The 20,799-nt window shown below is 47.5% G+C and overlaps 1 pseudogene; it reads left to right on the plus strand.

Moving 5' to 3' along the window:
- The first annotated feature begins 12,231 nt into the window (after positions 1–12,231).
- Positions 12,232–20,202, plus strand: LOC123408160 (annotated as a pseudogene).
- Positions 20,203–20,799: the final 597 nt, after the last annotated feature.

Consider the following 20,799-nt stretch of genomic DNA (forward strand, 5'->3'; position numbering starts at 1 on the left):
CGTAGCAAGGACCAGTAGTAAAAGACTCGTAGGCATTGGATCGGTGATGGATGAGTATGACGGATGTGATTCATCATGTAACAGCTATAACACGGAGAGATATGTAACTAGCTCCCGTTCGTCAATCTAATGTAGGCATGTATTCCGTATGTTGTCATACATGCTTAGGGAAAAGAACTTGCATGACATCTATTGTCCATCCCTCCCGTGGCAGCGGGGTCCTAATGGAAACTACGGGATATTAAGGTTCTCCTTTTAATAAAGAACCGGACCAACACATTAACACGTGGTGAATAAATGAACTCCTCATACTATGGTCATCTCCGGGAGTGGTTCCGGCTATTGTCAGTTCGGGGTTGCCGGGTCATAACACATAGTAGGTGACTACAACTTGCAAGATAGGATCTAAAGCACACATATATTGGCGACAACATAATAGGTTCAGATCTGAAATCATGGCACTCGGGCCCTAGTGTTGGGGATATTATCTATTGATAATCTGCCCTAGTTGGGCCGGGTCACCAAATCTGGCGATTCATCTAAGCATGGTTCGGGCCTTGGCCTGGCAAGACCGAAGGTTGTATGGCGGTTTACAACTTCCGGAAGGTTTCCAAGCTTTGGAAGGATGGCGATTTAGAGATCATAAGAGTCACGGTTTGTAGAAAGGAAAGGACTCTCGTAAACCCTAAGAGCTCGACTTGTATATAAAGGCCAGTCCCAGGGAAGGAGAGGGCAGGTTAGAAATCATCGAGTGCTAGGTCTGGCGAGTTACGCCCTCCTTGTAATCGAAACTCCATCAATACAACTCAAAGCAAGACGTAGGCCTTTACTCCTCACGAGGGGCCGAACCTGGGTAAATCGCCGTTTCACTTCCGTTCAACCCCTTTGAGTCGCCACCAAAGTGCGATGGCTCCAATACTAAGTCCTTTCACGAGGACATCTGCCGTGACAAAACCACGATAGTTGGCGCCCACCGTGGGGCTTGCGCACGGTGGAGTTGAGTTCTCAAAGGGAGCCCTACCAGGGTTTGGTAGCTACGCGACGGGGCTCATGACTCGGAGCCGCCGTGGGAAGTACTACATCAACAACCTGCTGTGGGGGCCCGAGGCGGATTCGATCGAATCTGGTTACAGGGTCCCCTTTGGCAAGATCAACGTCTTCATCGGCATGATTGGATCATCCATGCCTGAGCCGGACATCTCCACCGACATCGTCGAGCCGGCCAGGTATGTCCGCCTAGTAATGACACCAAGTCTAACTCGCCCGGTCTTTGTTGGGTTCATGCAGGGATCGGAGGAACCAAAACACTCGGCGACCCAGGAAACCACACCGATCAACACTGATGACGAATCGTCTATGGGCGATTCGGATTCAATCCGATCTCTACATGGGGATTGTCTTGTGGGCTTGTCGCTGGCCATGGACCCCGAAGTCTTTGACCGAACCCGCCGTCAGATCGCCATTTACATGGCTAGGGCGACTCAACCTTCGCCAAACCCGGCAGGCGGGGATGGAACTGGCGAGACATCTAGAAGCCCGACCGATGTCTTGGTGGAATTAGCAGCCGAAATTACGAGGCTTATGCGACCCCCATCACACAGGAAAACCAGGAGGCATTAAACACGGAATTGGCAAAACTAAGAGAAGCAGTGGCAAAGGCTCATCGGGATGCCGAGGTGGAGTACGCCAGGATCGAGACCCGGCAAGCTCAAATTACCGCCGAGATAACTCGCTTAAATACTGACAACTCGCGACACCAGCGCGCATCTGACGCCGTCCATCAGCGGAGGCACCAGGGTTGCCTGCCCCCTGATCTCAACCCGACACACCTGTTCGATACTCCGCGAACTCCCGGGGCGGGAGCCTCCCCAGGGGGAGGACCGTGCCACCTGCCTAACCCACCGGTTCAACCAATTGTGGATTGCATTCCCCGATTTCGGACACCTCAAGGTCACTTTTCCAACCTAGTGGACAACGTCCTTGCTGCAACTCGCCATTTGGAATCTTTTCCAACTCACGGCAATACTCCTGCCGAGATAGAAGCAAGGAACGCCATTGAGATGTTGAAGACGGCGGTGGTTCAAAACGCCCAGTTCTCACATAGCCTAGATAGGCTGCATTCCACTCCCAGGCGAGTCACACCAGGAGTCGGCCAGAGGACCAGCCCGCTGTAAACAGCGGACCGCGACTCATCCCCCAGGACAACCAGCCTGATCATCAAAACCCACTAGGCCGGGATCTCCCGGACATCCAAGTCGCCCAGCCCCTCTCGGCAGGAGCGCCGGACGAGTGGGGGTGCCGTGCTTGGTCCCCGCCATTCGCAACGAACAAATGACCAAGGATTTTAAAGGACCAAGAAAGGTGCCTAACTACACCCCGGACCTTGAGCCGGCGTCGTGGGTCAAGAGTTTGTGCCAGATACTTCACGATGATGCTCGAAGGGACAGCGCGTACTTGGTTAAAAAACTTAACCCCCAACTCCATCCAGACATGCGCCGAATTGAAAGAGCGCTTCATCAAAAACTTCCGAGGAACCTGCAAACATCCAATGACGATTGTCGATCTACAACACTGCGTTCAGCACCCCGATGAGTCGGCCCACCACTGGTCACGGCGGGTCGTGGAAATTATTCATTCATTAGACGGTATTACGGCGGCTCAGGCTATGTTGATCCTCGAGCAGAATTGCCACTACGAACCTCTAATGCAGAAGTTGGGGCGACTCAAGCGAAAGGTTCAAAACATGGGGGAGCTAATGGATACGCTCACTAGATACGCTGAAGCGGACGACACCAAAGATCCCGGTGAGGATGGTAAAGATAACTCGCCAAGGAAGGGCGAGTCATCCAAAAATCATACCCGGTTCCAGGCAAGTAACCGCCACAATCAGGGAGCCAATGGCAAGAGAAGGCAGCAGGAGGAATCTTCGGATTTAGTCGCCAATACCAACACCAACAATGGCAACCAACGCCAGAAGAAAAACAGGGGATACAGTGGTAAAAAGCCGCGTAACTATGAAGAGTTACTCAAGGTCCCTTTCCCGCACCATGCCATGGCAGACGGACCGGCGACTCATTCCTGGGAGAACTGTTACGTGATGCGGGAGTTTCCGGTGAAGGCGATCAAAAAAGGGCAAAATGGTGACCCGGACCAACGGCAGGAGCAGTTTGCTGCACCCAACCAACGACAGAACCCCTTTGGCGGTTTTCCCGAGCCAGGGGCTTAGGGGGGCTCGCAGCCGAGCAGCAGCCAGTATCCGGTGCAACACCAGCGGCGGTATAACCCGCCCGGGGTTTTTCAGCAACCACCCCCACAGGGGGCTGCGCCGGGCCAGGATGACAACGGCGACTTTCGCAACAACCCCAAACAGTTAAGCAATGGGCAGTACCACGTTTTCACCACCAATGCTTGCAGGCATGATAAAAAGGTGAGTCACCGGGCGTACAGTGTGTCTGAGCCGGCACTCCCCAGGTACCTCCGCTGGTCCGAGCACACCATATCATGGGGTAGGGAGGATCATCCGCCAAGAGTTGACAATCCTGGCGACTTAGCGTTGGTCGTAGCTCCCCAAGTTGGGGGGTACACCCTGTCCAAAGTACTAATGGATGGTGGCAGAAGCATTAATATTTTGTATTTTGACACATTCCAAAGGAAGAACCTATTGGAAAAGGATTTGATGCCTTCGACCACGGTATTCAACGGAATCTTCCCGGGCAAGTCGGCGTACCCCATAGGCCGAGTCAAACTCACAGTTGCATTTGGAACAGCATATAACTACAGGAGTGAGTCGCTGATGTTTGAGGTGGTCAAGTTGAAATGCGCTCTTTGCGCGGCCGGCTTACGCCCGGTTCATGGCTCGCCCATGCTCTGTTTACCTTAAACTCAAGATGCCTGGTCCTAAGGGACCCATTACGGTTGACGGTGATAGAAGGATTGCAAAGGAATGTGAAGAGGGAGACGCGGCTTATGCGGAAGTCGCCTGCGTTGCAGAGGAGCTCAAATATCATCGGGCCAATGTTGATCCGGCTGACATGTCACCCTTAAAGAAGCCAACAACAGATGATGAGCCGCCCCTCAAGTTCAAACCAACGGATGACACTAAAATGGTTGATTCCGTTCCTGGCGATTCATCCAAGCAGTTCACCATTGGGACGGGTATGGATCCCAAATAGGAAAGCGCGCTCATCGAATTCATCCGTGAGAATCGGGATATCTTCGCATGGAAACCTTTTGACATGCCTGGTGTTCCGAGAGAATTCGCTGAGCACCATCTTAATGTTGACCCAAAGGCAAAACCTATCCAGCTGTATCTTCGCAAGTTTAACGAGGAACGGCGCAAGGCAATCGGGGAAGAGGTTGCCCGTCTCTTAGCCGCCGGATTCATCGTAGAAGTTCTTCACCCCAAATGGTTGGCTAACCCGGTCTTGGTACTCAAAAAGAATGGTACTTTCCGTATGTGCGTTGATTACACGGACTTCAATAGAGCTTTTCCAGAAGATCCTTTTACTCTTCCCCGCATCGACCATATTATTGACTCGGTGGCAGGATGCGAACGTTTGTGCTTTTTGGATGTGTACTCTGGATATCACCAAATCAAGATGGCCGTGGAGGATCAAGAGAAAACAGCTTTTATAACCCCCTTTGGGTCTTTTTGCTATGTGTCCATGCCGTTTGGCCTCAAGAGTGTAGGGGCGACTTATCAGCGCTGCATCCAGAATTGCCTCCGCAGCCATATCGGACCCAACGTCCACGCATATGTCGATGACATTGTGATTAAAACCCGCCAGGGGGAGACGCTACTAGGGGATCTCAAGGAAACTTTCGATAATCTGCGGGTGTATCAGATGAAGCTGAATCCCACCAAGTGTGTTTTTGGTGTTCCTGCAGGGAAATTATTGGGCTTCCTGCTGTCTGAGCATGGCATTGAAGCTAACCCGGACAAAGTCGAAGCAGTTACGTCCCTTGGAAAACCAACAAATGTTAACCAAGTCCAACGAATGGCGGGTCGCATTGCGGCTTTAAGTCGCTTCATAAGCCGCCTGGGAGAAAAGGTGATTCCCCTTTATCAATTACTATAGATATCTGACCATTTTGTTTGGACAGATGAGGCGGATGAAGCTTTCGAAGCCTTGAAACGGCAACTGGTCAACCCGCCGGTCTTGGCCGCCCCGGCTGAGAAAGAACCCATGCTTTTGTATATTGCGGCAAACTCTAAAGAAGTAAGTGTGGCGGTGGTCGTTGAAAGGAAGGAGGAAGGAAAGGAATACCAGTGCAGCGCCCGATGTATTTTCTCAGCGAAGTGCTAACTCTTTCCAAGCAACATTACCCACATTGGCAGAACTTAGTGTATGAGGTGTTTATGGCGAGTCGGAAACTTAAGCATTATTTTCAAGAACATCCCATCACGGTGGTTAGTTCCGCGCCCCTCGGGGACATCATCCAGAATCGGGAGGCAACAGGGCAGATTGCCAACTGGGCGATTGAACTTGGGCCGCATCACGTACAATACACCCCTCGCACAGCCATCAAATCTCAAGCCTTAGTTGATTTCGTCAATGATTGGACGGATTTGCAGGCCCCGGAAGACAGGCCTGATCTTACATATTGGAGTATTTATTTCGATGGATCCAGGCAGCTGGAAGGCTCGGGGGCTGGTGTGGTACTGGTGTCCCCTCAAGGAGATAAATTCTGTTATGTCCTCCGACTCATGTTTCCGTGCACAAACAATGCTGCGGAATATGAAACTTTGCTTCACGGCTTGCGACTCGCCAAGGAGATGAACCTTACGCGGGTCAGATGTTTTGGCGACTCTGATGTGGTGGCTCAGCAAGTTTCAGGCACTTGGGATTCTCGAGATCCCGTGATGGCGGCTTACAGAAGAGCTGTGTCCGATGTGGCAGTTCATTTCCATGGCTATCAGGTTGATCACATTGACTGGTGCCTTAACGAGGCAGCTGACGCCCTTTTACGTCTTGGTTCCCAGGGAAAGCCGGTTCCCCCCAATGTTTTTCTGGATATTTTGCATTATCCCTCCGTGAGATTGCCATCAGAGGAGGAGTTGGCGATACCAGATCCTGAGTCTCAATTCGTGGCGGCTCTCCACGTCACGCCGGATTGGGTTCTTCCCTACCTGGCCTATCTCGCCCGGGGCGAGCTACCAACAGATGAAGTTTTGGCTCGCCAAATTGTTCGGCGAAGAAAATCCATGGTGATCATCAATGGCGAATTATATAAGCGGAGTGCCTCGGGTTTTTTTCAAAGATGTGTTTCCTCCGAAGAAGGATGCATAATCTTAAATGACATTCATTCCGGAGATTGTGGGCATCACGCCGGGTCATGTTCTTTGGTTTCAAAGGCATTCCGTCATGGTTTCTTTTGGTTGACGGCTCATGCAGATACAAAAGAGATAGTTCGTCGATGCGTTATGGACGACAGGCTCATGTGCCGGCTGAAGAATTAAGAATGATTCCCATCACTTGGCCTTTCGCGGTCTGGGGGCTAGACATGGTTGTCCCTTTTAAAATGTCCTCCAACAAGAAAACCCATTTGCTGGTGGCGGTTGATAAGTTCACCAAGTGGGTGGAGGCAGAGCCTGTTGGAGCTTGCGATGCGGAGACGGCGGTCAAATTCTTGAAAAAGCTGATCTTCTAGTTTGGATATCCACATAGTATCATTACTGATAATGGCACTAATCTGTCTCAAGGGGCGATGCAGGAGTTTTGTCGTCGAGAGCATATCCGGCTTAATGTTTCTGCGGTTGCTCACCCACAATCTAATGGGTAGGCGGAACGGGCCAATCAGGAAGTTTTACGAGGAATCAAGCCCCGACTCATGGTTCCTTTGGAAAAAACCCCAGGATGTTGGGTTGAGGAGTTGCCTTCAGTGTTATGGAGCATCCGGACCACCCCGAACTGGTCCACGGGTTTTACCCCTTTCTTTCTGGTCTATGGAGCACAAGCTGTTCTTCCCACTAACATAAGGCATGACTCGCCTAGAGTCGCCGCTTATGTGGAACAGGTCAACGAACTGGCGCATCAAGACTCTTTGGACGCCTCAGAGGAGGCGCGTGACTTGGCTGCGGCCCGATCCGCCACTTATCAGCAGGATTTACGGCGTTATCACAACCGCCGGGTCAAGAGCCGAACCTTTCAGGAAGACGACTTAGTGCTCCGGCTGATACAGGATCGTGCTGGCATGCATAAGTTATCACCACCATGGGAAGGACCATTCGTCGTCAGCAAAAATCTTCACAATGGCTCTTACTATCTGGTGGTTCTCCGGTCTAACCGGCCAACCACGGAGGCTGAGTCGACTCGCCCTGGAATATTGCCCACTTGCGGCCTTACTACACTTGAGCTTTTAAGCTGTGCATTTTGTAAGTTTTTCAGTTCTTATTATAATGCAATAAAATTAAAATGCCTCCCGACTTGGGGGCTTCCTCTCATTGAGATCAATTTTATTATGCATTTGGCCTATGGAATTATTATCTTGGGTGGCACTTGAGCTAGTTTGACTCGCCCTATCCTGTCGCGACCTTATGAGCCGACGAAATCATTATCTTGGGTGGCGCTTGAGCTTGTTTGACTCGCCCTATCCTATCGCGACCTTATGAGCCGACGAAATCATTATCTTGGGTGGCGCTTGAGTTTGTTTGACTTGCCCTATCCTGTCGCGACCTTATGAGCCGACGAAATCATTATCTTGGGTGGCGCTTGAGCTTGTTTGACTCGCCCTATCCTGTCGCGACCTTATGAGCCGACGAAATCGTTATCTTGGGTGGCTCTTGAGTTTGTTTGACTCACCCTATCCTGTCGTGACCTTATGAGTCGACAAAATCATTATCTTGGGTGGCTCTTGAGCTTGTTTGACTCGCCCTATCCTGTCGCGACCTTATGAGCCGACAAAGTTGTTAATTTTACCACCCTGGCACTGCTATAAGGTTTTCCAGACTTTTTTCAGACTCGTCGAGAAATATTTTGGGGCTACTGCTATTTGTTATCAATTATTATTCATTGAGATGGTTTCATATATGTTTTTCAAGATTAGAACAGGTTGATGAAAATCACTATCCATGGCAGATTAAGCACCATAAAAAGGCCTCAAGGGCGGGTCAAGTATTATGATAAAAAAGCCTCAAGCGGCGGATCAAGCATTTCAAAACGCCTTAAGGGCGACATAAGGGTTTTTTAAGGTGCCACAAAAGCAGTGTCGATTCCTAAAGGAGACCTATTACATGGCTCTCATGGCCAAAGCAATAACATTTTATTCTGCTGATGCCCTTAGATCAGCCTGCTGCAAGCTTTGGCCAACTTCAATCTGCAGGTAGCCCAGTACCTAGTTACACTTCGATAAAGCGGCAAATTCATCTTCATCAGTGAGGATTGATGAGAGATTCACGTCCAAGTCAAAAGGATTCTTGGGTCGACCTGGCGTTAAGCTGGTCGTCACAAAGGTTGGCTGGTTGACCTTCTTGTTCTTATTGTCATAGGCAGCTTGGTATTTTGATAAATCCAGGCTTGCAGCAAGCTGAGTCGCCGCCAGACGGGAGTCCTTGACAACACGCTGGTACTCCTCTTCGGCAAATTCTGACCCATCATCCTTGAGTTGAGGAAAGCCCGCCGCTACTTCTTCTGGGTTTATCTCTGGAGCATATGCTAAACATCGACTCAGTGTAGGCAGCACTCCTTTCCAGGCGGCTGACCAAGTTAACTCGCCAATCTGGGGAGGAAGAGTGGATAGGCAGCCAAGCATCTTCTTTATTAATGTTATAGGCTCCTTGGCGCCATTCACCGCTTTCACAGTCAGTACACTGCCGGTATATAGTTGCTCCGTCAGCGTGTAAATCGCCTTCAGCGTCAGGACGCAATCATCCTGAAGGTTGGCGGCTCTCGGACCTGTATAAGGGATAATGATAATCAGCAACTCAGATAAAAATTGTTTGTTTACAAAGGTCAAGAATCAGCTTTTTACCAAAGACGGCTTGCGCCATATTTGAGATATGACGCTTTAAGCCGGGCAGCTCTTGTTGTATAGTATCCAACTTGGCTTCAACTTTTTATGCTCGCTTTGTTAAAACATCATGGTGAGCTTGAGCCCTTTTTAAGCCGGCTTTTAGCTTTTCCATCTCAGCTAATACTAGTTGATACTTCTCCTCCGATTTGGCCCGGGCATCCTGCTGATCAAATAAGCTTTTCTTCAAGTCGCCAAGTGCTGATTCGGTCTGGATTAGAGATTCCTATTGAAGCATATGGTAAAGGGGCAAGTCTCAGAACTATTGCAAGCAACATCCCTGACACTTGGGGGCTAATGTATAATTTTTTCAGACAAAATTATATAGCATCAAGACCCGGTTCGTCTTTTTAGTGATGATCCGGCCCTTGGGGGTTACTGGTCGAATTTTTTTTAAGTCATCAAGACCCGGTTCATCTTTTTACTGATGACCCAACTCTTGGGGGTTACTGGTCGAAAACCATTAAGTCATCAAGACCCGGTTCATCTTTTTACTGATGACCCGTCCCTTGGGGGTTACTGGTCGAAATTTTTTAAGTCATCAAGACCCGACTCATCTTTTTATTGATGACCCGGCCCTTGGAGGTTAATGGAGAGAATATAATATACAACAAAACATACCTCATGTTTGTTTTTCAGCATCCGAAGCAGGCTTTTCTCCATCTCATAACTCGCCTCCAGGCGACTTGCAAAACCAGAGCAAAGTTCTTTGAATTCCAGATGTTCATATTGAGAGAGCTTAGCCTTGGAGAGTTCATACTCAGGAACTGTTTGAGCTAATGATGATACATGCTTCGATAAAACCGCTGTGGCCGGTTTAGAGAAGCTAGTACCAGTGATAATAACAGCGTCCGGGTCTTCTGCTGTTGTCAATGGACTTGGCGGCTTGGGTGCATCCATTGTTTCCTTTGGAGAGCTAGGGAGATCCACTTGATCCTCAGGTTTATCTTGGTCCGGGTTGTCTTGAATCGGCGCCGGCTTTTTGATAGGCTCCGAGATTTTGATGGGAGTTGACCTGCCAGTTTTCCTTTTCTTCGCCTGTGCCCTGAAAGGAGAAGGGGGTGCGTTTAAAAGGATTGAAAATTTATCACCATCAGATTCAAAGTAAAAATTATCAAAGGACAGACCCAGGGACACGGATCATTGGCGGAAGTGCCGACATTACTGAGTCGCCAGATGTAGGAGGAGAATTCTGCAAGAATTGTACGCCGAAGATATAAGCGAGTTACAAATGCGATCCAAAAAGACATGAAGAAGTGTTGTTAAAGGATACCTCATTTGGCCTTTTCTTGTTCCTTGTTGGTAAACCGGACGCCAGATCGCCGGAATGACTTCGGGTCTTCCGATTTGAAGTATGTTGTGCTTTCTTCAGAAGAAAATTTGGGTCCAAACAAGCATTTGGGTGTGAGAAGGGAACTTTCCCACAAATTCGCCTGGCCGGCTTAGGTGGAGAAGGAGATGAATCGGAGGAAACAAAAATTACCTCTACGGAATCCTCCTGGCTTTCGTTGTCTTCATTCTATTCAAGAGATGCAGAGGTATAAATACAAAGTCATCAGTAATGGATGGCGAGTTAATAGAAGATAGGTTTTTACCTCTGAAGGTGCGTCGCCGACTTGGGATTCATCGGCCTCGGATGCTTCGGTCACAGCAGCTTTGCCCTTGCCCTTGGATTTCTTCTTTGGGTGCGGCCTAGCTTGCTTCATGGCTGACTTTTTGGGCCTCTTGGACCAAAATTTATCACCTTTCTGAAATGGCATATTTTATAAGGGACCATAGTTCGATTGAAACATAAGAAGTAAAAGACAAAGGCGGGTTAAAGTTGTTTACCTTGGGTGCCGGATTAATCTTGCACAAAGGTTTGAGACCTATTTGGACGCATTTTCCCGCAGGCTTGAAGGTCAGCTTCTTGATCATGGTGACAATATCACTTTCCGTTAGAGCCGTGTGGAAGTAGCATTGAGGATGATCTAGAGTGCCGTCAAATTCACACATTAACCCGTCCCGGCGACTTAAAGGGAGGATGCGCCATTCGACCCAGCAGTGGATCAAGTCAACCCAGTAAGGCCGTTGTTTGTCAAAGATCTTAACTCGGACAATACTGGGATAAAATCTGACTCCTCTTCTTCGGTGAGCTTGTCCGGAAGCTTGAAATTCGTTGGAAGGCGATCTCCCCTATAACCCAGAAGTTTGTTTTCTCCTACATGCGAGGTCTCTTGACAATAGAACCAAGACTCGCCCTAGCCTTTGGGGTGGCTTGGCATGGCGAGTGACGGAAATGGGCTATCCCTACGGCGCTGATCATTTACACCTCCGAGCTCCAGGCTGGCACCATTGTGAAATTCTGTTTGGCGATTTAAGTGGAAGAAATACCAAAATAAGGGAACTGAGGGTTCCGTCCGTAGATAAGCCTCACAAAATACCTGGAACTGGCATAGATTGCTTATTGAGTTGGGACCTAGATCTTGGAGGCGGACATTCATGAAAGGGATAAAGTACGCCAACCGAGAACATCTTTGGGATTGGGGATTTCTTCTCCGAACCCGGTACGCCAACCGAGAACATCCTGAGGGTCCAAATTTCCCGTTTTCACATAATCCTCTAGTATGGCATCATTAACCTTGGTAGGGATCCAGTCACTTTTGAAGACGGCGCCCATGCTACAAAGGGATAAGGTACGGGTGAATTGACACGCCAAAACATCTATTGTAAGAGGTGAAGCGATTTCTTTTGACGCGCCAAGTAATTTGTTCGCTGGCGGAGGAGAATTTTTGATCCGCCAATGAAGGCCCGGATCAAGTTGCTAGGGCGACTTAAGACACGTTGGCTACTTAAGGGAGCGGAGCTTCAAGGCATCGGAGGCATTTATCCAAAAATGGCGAAGTATGAAGACTACAAACAGTTTTCACATAACAAGCGGTAGATTACGGATCTACTGGACAGATGGAAATAAACACGGAGAATGACCGGATGCGATAACCTACGACTAAGATGGGATAATACAGTTAATTTGGTGATGTATTACTCTAAGTGTGCAAATTGAGAGCGGACAGATAAAGGTATCAAAGACATTGGTTTTCTCGTCATCGTCGCCATCAGTTAATCAGGAACAAGTAAAAACTATTCGGGAAGCGCCAAGAACATGGCAGTGATGAACTTCGAAAGAGAACGAGGATCTGCTCTTGAATAAACGGAAACCTAACCTGGTGGATTCGGCTGGAGATGGTCGACGACGATGAAGGCTTCCGGATGGGCGCGAAAACCTTGGGCGGCGACGAAGTGTTCGGCGGCGACGAGGTGTTCGACGATGACGAGAGGGTCGATAACGGCGAACTGCTCGGCCGCGTCGAAGTGCTTGGTGGCAACAAGGTCATCGGGCGGCACCAAAAGTTTTCGGACGACGTCGAGAACCACGGTTGGTGGCGGAGCTCTCGGAAGACGATGAGGGTTTTCGCTGCGGTAATGGGGAGAAGGGGCGACAAGACTGGTAGGTGGAATGCGCCCAGTCCTCTCGCCTCACCTATTTAACAGGGCAGGCGCTCGAATCGAGGCGCCACTAGCGGGAACCACCAAAAGATAAAGATTCGCTATGATGACGCTCCGAAAATTTTGGGATAATGATACCGTAGGATCCGTTGGGATTACGTAGTTATCTTTTCCGGAATTCAAGGCATAAGAAGGTACCAACGAGAAATGGTTTGGCGACTTAAGTCTTTCCGCAGCAGATGGCGGGTTAAGTTCATGGCGTATAAAAGAGGATGAAAAATGAATCGCCCTTAATTGAGTAAGAATATTCGCGTGAAGAAAATTCAAGTCAATCTGGGGCCTAATGTTGGGGATATTATCTATTGATAACCCGCCCTAGGTGGGCCGGGTCACCAAATCTGGCGATTCATCTAAGCATGGTTCGTGCCTTGGCCTAGCAAGACCGAAGGTTGTATGGCGGTTTACAACTTCCGGAAGGTTTCCAAACATTGGAAGGATGGCGATTTAGAGATCCTAAGAGTCACGGTTTGTAGAAAGGAAAGGACTCTTGTAAACCCTAAGGGCTCGACCTGTATATAAAGGCGAGTCCCAGGGAAGGAGAGGGCAGGTTAGAAATCAACGAGTGCTAGGTCTGGCGAGTTACGCCCTCCTTGTAATCGAAACTCCATCAATACAACTCAAAGCAGGACGTAGGCCTTTACCTCCTCACGAGGGGCCGAACCTGGGTAAATCACCGTTTCACTCCCGTTCAACCCCTTTGAGTCGCCACCAAAGTGCGATGGCTCCAATACTAAGTCCTTTCACGAGGACATCTGCCGTGACAAAACCACGACACCTAGTGACAAGCACTAAGCATGGCAAAGTAGTAGCGACATCAATCTCAGAACAAAGTGGATACTAGGGATCAATCCCCGTCAAAACTAACTCGATTACATGATAGATCTCATCCAACTCATCACCGTCCAGCAAGCCTACGATGACATTACTCACGAACGGTGAAGAGCATCATCGAATTGTCGATGGAGGAAGGTTGATGATGATGATGGTGACGATTTCCCCTCTCCGGAGCCTAGAACGGACTCCAGATGTGCCCTCCAGATGAAGAACAGGAGGTGGCGGAGCCTCCGTATCGTAAAACGCGATGAATACTTCTCCCTGATTTTTTTCCGGCGAAACGGAATATATAGAGCTGAGTTTGGAGGCGGTGGAGCCTCGTGGGCCCCACAAGCCCTCACGGCGCGGCCAGGGTGGGTGGCCGCGGCCCCTCGGCTGGTGGGCCACTAGCTCACCTCCTCCGTTGGACCTTTGCACGGGTATTTTTCATTAATTCCACAAAAATTCTGCGTAAATTTTCAGGTCATTCCGAGAACTTTTATTTCTGCACAAAAACATCACCATGGCAATTCTGCTGAAAACAACGTTAGTCCGGGTTAGTTCCATTCAAATCATGCAAATTAGAGTCCAAAACAAGGGCAAAAGAGTTCGGAAAAGTAGATACGACGGACACGTATCAAATCCCCCAAGCTTAAAGCCTTGCTTGTCCTCAAGCAATTCAGCTGACAAACTGAAAGAGACAAAAGAAAAACTTTGACGAAATCCTTTGATCTTGTTGTTGCAACTATGTCTAACTCATAACCGGAATTTTAGCAAGGTCACAAGCAAACCACACAAGAAAATGACATCTAGGTCTCACGGTAAACTCATATCAATGACATAATCAGCTAGCGAGAAAATAATAATAAGCCTCAAATGTCAACACTTCAATCAAAAAATCATGAAGCAGTACAAATAGATGGTATCTCGCTAGCTCTTTCGGATACCGAAAAACATAAATGCAGAGGACCTTCAAAGACCAAGGGCTGACTAAACATTGTAATTCATGGCAATGAAGATCCAGTCACAGTCATACTCAACACAGTTCAAAGGAAAGCATAAAAATGACAGAGGTGCTCTCTAATTGGTGCTTTTATAAGAGGAGGATGACTCGACAAGAACATAAATAGACAGGCCCTTCGCAGAGGGAAGCATTGATTTGCAGAGGTGCCAGAGCTCAAGCTTTTAAAAGAGAGATAATAATTTTGGGTGGCATGTTATTATTGTCAACGCAATGACTAAGAGTTCTGAACATCTTCCACGCTACACATGCTATAGGCGGTCCCCAAACAGAAAAGTAAAGTTTTGACTCCCCCACCACCAATCAATCACACTCCACGGCTAGCCGAATCGTCGGGTACTGTCCATACCAACATCCATCCTGGGAGGAGATTTGTTAGCAATTATCTTTTCGATTTGAGCATGGAACTGGGAATTCCAATTACCGGCCCCTTTCTCGTGAATGATAGTGAATAAACAGATATCGAGGATAACACGCCTAGCATGGAAGATACCAATAGCCCCTGTCACCACATGAGCAGTTCAGGCATGCAAAACAGATTATTTCTTGAAGGTTTAGAGAGTGGCACATGCAAATTTACTTGGAAAGGAAGGTAGATAGCGCAAATAGGTAGGTATGGTGGACTCATATGGAACAACTTTGGGTTTATGGAAGTTGATGCACAAGCAGTATTCCCGCTTAGTACAAGTGAAGGCTAGCAAAAGACTAGGAAGCGACCAACTAGAGAGCGACAATGGTCATCAAAATGCAAGCATGAGTAGGACATAAATCACCATGAACATGAACATCATAGAGGCTATGTTGATTTTGTTTCAACTACATGCGTGAACATGTGTCAAGTCAGGCCACTTGAATCATTCAAAGGAGGATACCATCCTATCATACTACAACACAGTCATCTCAACATTTACGTGGGCATCCAAGACAAACCATTATAAGCTCCTAGTTAAGTAAGCATGGCATAAGCAACTATGATCTCTAAGTTGTCATTGCAAACATGCTTCTCTCACAACAAAGCTGAATCACGCATGATGAGCTAGTCATATTTACGAAAACAAAATAGATTGAGTTCATATCAGCTTTTCCAGGCTCAGTCACTTCATCATATATCGTCATTATTGCCTTTCACTTGCACGACCAAATAATGTGAACAATAATAAGCGTGCTCGTGCATTGGACTACGCTGGAATCTGCAGGCAAACACAAACGAGAAGACAAAGTAATATGGCTCTTTTGACAGCTAAACAGGTATGCATGCGAGAGCCACTAAACATTGTAACCAATATCTTCTACCTTGACTCAAAGAAAAAGAAAACTATTTACACGGGAAAGCTCCCAACAAGGAAAAGAAGAAAAGAAAATCTTTTTGGGTTTTCTCAAACTAGACAGACACACGAAAAGAAAATGAGAAAAAGAAATAAGCTAGCATGGATGATATAGTGAAAAAGTGTGAACACCGACGAACAAAGTGAAAGCATAAGCAAGAATGTAAAATCGGTGAGAACAGATACTCCCCCAAGCTTAGGCTTTTGGCCTAAGTTGGTCTACTCCCAAGGATGGTCCTGGCGAAACCCAAAATCATAATGGGGGTTATACGGAAGCGCTGCAGCCACTGCCTGAATAGCTGCCTCACGGAGACGAGCAGCCTTTTCCTCCCTCTCATACTCCTCTCCCTCTCCTCTGGTTATGTAATATCTCCATTTTACGTGACAGTCACAGAAGGCAGGATCAGGAAGGGTTCTATGGAAAACACGATGCCGGTTAAATATCATCCCTCTCAAGGAACTGGTAGCGTGTCAAAGCGACGCGGTCAAGGAAAGGTGTATGGAGCGGGGGATCTCCTTCGCGGATGGATACTCCAAGAAAATTTGCTATGCGAGTGGCATAGATCCCAGCAAAGAAATCCCCTTCATTAGCATTCTTATTCAGCCTCCTTGCTATAATAGCTCCCATGTTGAAACTCTTGTCACCCGTCACTTCACTCTTAAGGATGCTAAGGTTGGGTGCGCAGAGGGGACAATGCTCAATCTTGTCATTAATGCACCTGCCTATGAAGAGGCCAAACTAATGCAAGGCAGGAAAATGAATACTCCCCATGGTAGCTTGCGTAAGGTCTCTAGTTTCTCCAACAGTAATACCAGAGCAAAAATCTCTAACCGAAGATTTAGGAGGATCATTGAGGCTACCCCAAATAGGTATTTTGCAAATTCTATTGAAATCCTGTAAATCCATGGTATACGATTTGTCATAGAGATCAAACAGTACCGATGTGTCACGGCTAACTGAAAGTTTGAATCTATGAACAAAAGAGGCAGTGAGAGCAACATACTATTCACATTTATCGGATATGAATTCTTCGAGTCCGACGTTGAGAACAAGTGCATCAAACTCGTCTTTGAAACCTGCCTCGATCATAAATTCATTAGAAGGCCATTCACATGGTTGTACCTACGCGTCCCTTGGTTGGTAAGCATCAGGCTCCCGAATCGCAAGACGGGGGCCTCTCTTGCTTGAGGAACCACCATGAAAGTTTCTCCTGAACATCTTCCTTTTCTGAAATTTTCAGTGATTCTAAGGAAAAGTGAACAAGTCACAATGAAACTCGTAGCAACTACTCCAACAAGTGCCTACAGGCCATATTACGCATCAAAACCACTTGGGACCATCTAGAATCAGCATGCAAAGCTCAAGAACATGGTCACCAAGGCAGCAAAAATACGCGGAGTATAAGGCACTAGAGCAAAAACTAATTGGACCAGTGGAGGAGTCACTTACCAAGGAGTAATTTCCCCAAAACAGTTCGGAGAATGGTGATTTGAGCAAAGAGATCAAAAATCCCGGGAAGAGGAGCAAGAACACGGGTTTGAGCTGCGAAACGATTTTTTTGGAGGTAGGAGAACCAGATGAGAGCAAGAATGAGTGGAGGGGGTGCCTGTGGGCCCCACAAGACTGGGTGGCGCGGCCAGGGGGGTCCCGGTGCCCCAAGGGCTTGTGGCAACCTGGTGCACCCCCCAGACAAGCTCTTTGTCTCAGAATTTTTCAAAAATACCAGAAGAAATCATACTTGATTTTCACGACGTTTGGAGAACTTTTATTTAAGGGGTACTTTTCTACCAGACACTAAAACAGAAAACAGGGAAAACTAAACTAAATCTATCATTTTTATTCTAAGCAACCTAAGGTGAAAGCTTGGAACAGAGGTTTGTGACTCCTCGATTCATCCATCTCATGGTCATCGAAAGAAATCCGTCAATGAGGTTGATCAAGTCTCCTCGACAAATCTTTTCGAATCACAAGAGAGAATGGATAATTTCCGAATAGTCACTAGGTCACCTCAATGGGGTTATGTATCTCCCCGACAAGCAAATCATACTTCATCTTGACACGAGGTATAGGGCATTCAAAGCTCCCAATAAGAATCGATGAAGTCTTTTCGATAGCATTGATGCAATGTACTCGATATGGTTTCTTCGGAAAGTGCACCATATGCTCATTACCGTTGACAGGAAAAGTGACATTGCCTTTGTTGCAATCTATAACAGCCCCTGCGGTGTTTAAAAAGGGTCTTTTGAGGATGACCGCCATGGCATCATCCTCGGGAATATCCAAGATAACAAAGTTTGTTAAGATGGTGACGTCAGCAACCACAACAGGCACATCCTCGCAAATGCCGATAGGGAAAGCAGTTGATTTGTCGGCCATTTGCAGAGAGATTTCAGTGGGTGTCAACTTATCCAGTTCAAGTCTAAGATAGAGACAGAGAGGCATAACACTAACACCGTCTCCAAGGTCGCATAATGCAGTTCTAACGTAGTTTCTTTTAATGGAGCAAGGTATAGTCACTACAGGAATCACATAATTTCCGTCATGGATGACGGCAAAGACCACATTTGCCGTCATCTGCTATCGGCAAAGAATGACTGACAGCATAGACACATTTTTCCGTCTTTAATAAAAAGAGCTGACGGCCGTCTGTTAAAAAAATTGATGACGGCAAAAACCTTTTTTCCGTTTGTAAAAAAAATGAAGGCAAATATATATTTTGCCGTTTGTTAAAAAAATTGATGACGGCAGGTATAAATTTTGCCGTCTGTAAAAAAAATGAAGACGGCAAAAATGTAGATCACCTCCCTCTCCCTTTACATCTATCTATCTCTCACGCACCAGATCCGGCGCCCCCATCTCCACGCCCCGGCGATCTCGGCTCCGCGCCACCGCGCCCTGGCCTCGCCCCTGACACCCCACGCCCCGGCGACCCCGGCCTCGCCGCCGCGCCTCCAGAGACCAGAGCACCTGCGCGCGAGCGAGTGCACGGCTGCCCAAGCCTCCTCCTGGTTCCGTTCCGTCCCCTCGGCCTCCTCGCCCCCTCCGTGCCATGCGTGCATCGACGGAGGCGTCCATATCCCGGTCGACACGCGGCGATCCGGCCCCCTTCCAGATCGCGATCCCCCCGGACCCCTCGCCGCGGCCGATGCGACCAGCGACGCCTCCCCGGCACCGCCGGATCGGACGGCGAGCCGGCTGACACCCGCCTCCCGCTCCCACGACACGCCTGGAATTTTTCCCCGAATTCGATGGGCTCCTCGGATTCGCCGTGCTCGCGGCGCTCCTCCTTGCCTTCGCCCTGCTACCGCACCGTGCGGCAGCGGCTAGGGTTTTGCAGGGCAAGAAGCCTGGCTCCGGCGAGGTGAGGATTGCTGTTCTTTGATAGCTAGCTTATTGGCTAATTTTGTGGAAATGGACTGGCGTTCTTCCGAGAATACGGACAAGCTTCGGATTTAGTGGCTGCTTTGATCTCTTCTTCATGGAGCTCCTGCACCTACCCTCTCTACAGGCGGATCTGAGAAGAGTGGCACTTCCAAAGAACTTGATCAATTATCAACTGCTCTGCAGAACCCTGAGACCGGTAAACAGCACCAGAAAGTAATACTGGCATATCTTCATACTAAATCCTATCAAGAATTTCCAAAGGGCTTTGTATATTGTTCTTGAAGGACCTACTTTTTTTGCTGCATAAAAATTCCAGAGGGCTTTGTTTAATACTACTAAGTAACTATGTACATCAGTTACTGTCTTAGTGCCTTAGTGGATAGTTGCTTCAGGGCATACTGGTTACCATTTGGTGAATGCAATATTCATTTACAGGTTAAGAATCACTAGAGAATAACATGCTGGTAATTTGACAGACAATTAGGTTTGCGCATGGTAGCATTTCTCCTAGCTAAAATCATAGCATGGTCTATCTAGCTTGCCTTTCACTTTAATGAATCTCAAGAAGCATTATGCTTGCTTGCACAATTATATTATGGACTATTTTGTATGACCGTCAATTCCATTAGTCTTGAGAAAGCTTCATCATGTTTCTTTCTTCTCGCAGCTTCAATTGGACAATTTTTTGTAGTCCAGAATACTCCCCACAAAAAAGTAACTGTTGGCGTCAAAGCAACATCAGATATAAGTATTAAGCACATATTGCTACCTCTCAGCAAGGGTGAATCTAAAAGGGTATAAACTTTAATTTGTTTTCACAAGCAATATGCGTTTCTTCTTGGTATGCTGGTGGTTCAGTCAATTTAACTGTTATTCTTTATTTGTATGGCCTTACTGAACTTATTTTCAATTCATATGCAGGTTAACATAAGCTATAGCAGTCCAAATGGTGGAGAGGCCTTACTGTACATATTTCAAGCTTTGCATGCAGATTTCGTCTTACTTTATGAAATGTGTGCATTGATCTTCAATACACTTGAATAATTATTATGTACACATTAGAGATTGAACTTATGGAGTTTACTCGTCTCTTTCTTGATGACACGCTAATAAAATAGGCAAAATAAATCTTGCTGCTACTGGAAAGGATCGTATGGACGACTAGAACCAGGAAATAACAATCAATTTATACACAATATCGGAGACGGAAAATGATATAATCTATGAGCGAGCCCCTCGGATAGAAAAGAACCCTCTAGTATTCTAGCCTTACGCTTTTGTGCCCATTTTGATGCCTAGTGAAGTTATTTTTGTGCCCCAAATAACTGTTTCTTGTGTCCGTTGTATGTGGATGTGAAACTTTCTTGGTCTGTTGTGGTGCAGGTGCTGGATGAACCAGCCGAGCTTCTTCGACCAGCAGTAGTTGGCGCAGCAATGATGGAGTAGTATAAGGAGCAGGAGGTTGCCATCGTGCTCAACAAACGTATGTCGCTTCCTGCAGTGGGTCTGGCCTGTAGCTTGTATCTCAGGTGACAAATCTTGTAGTGCCAAAATGTCTCATTGTCATATCTATCTATCTATTTGTGATATGGATCACCATGACATATGTGTTATATATGGTGTGATATAGATAATGCATGAACATGTTCTGTTCATATATGTGATATGGATCAATTGTACTATGTGTGTCAGTTGCATTT

Source organism: Hordeum vulgare, chromosome 7H (assembly GCF_904849725.1).
Source record: "Hordeum vulgare subsp. vulgare chromosome 7H, MorexV3_pseudomolecules_assembly, whole genome shotgun sequence".
NCBI lineage: Eukaryota > Viridiplantae > Streptophyta > Magnoliopsida > Poales > Poaceae > Hordeum > Hordeum vulgare.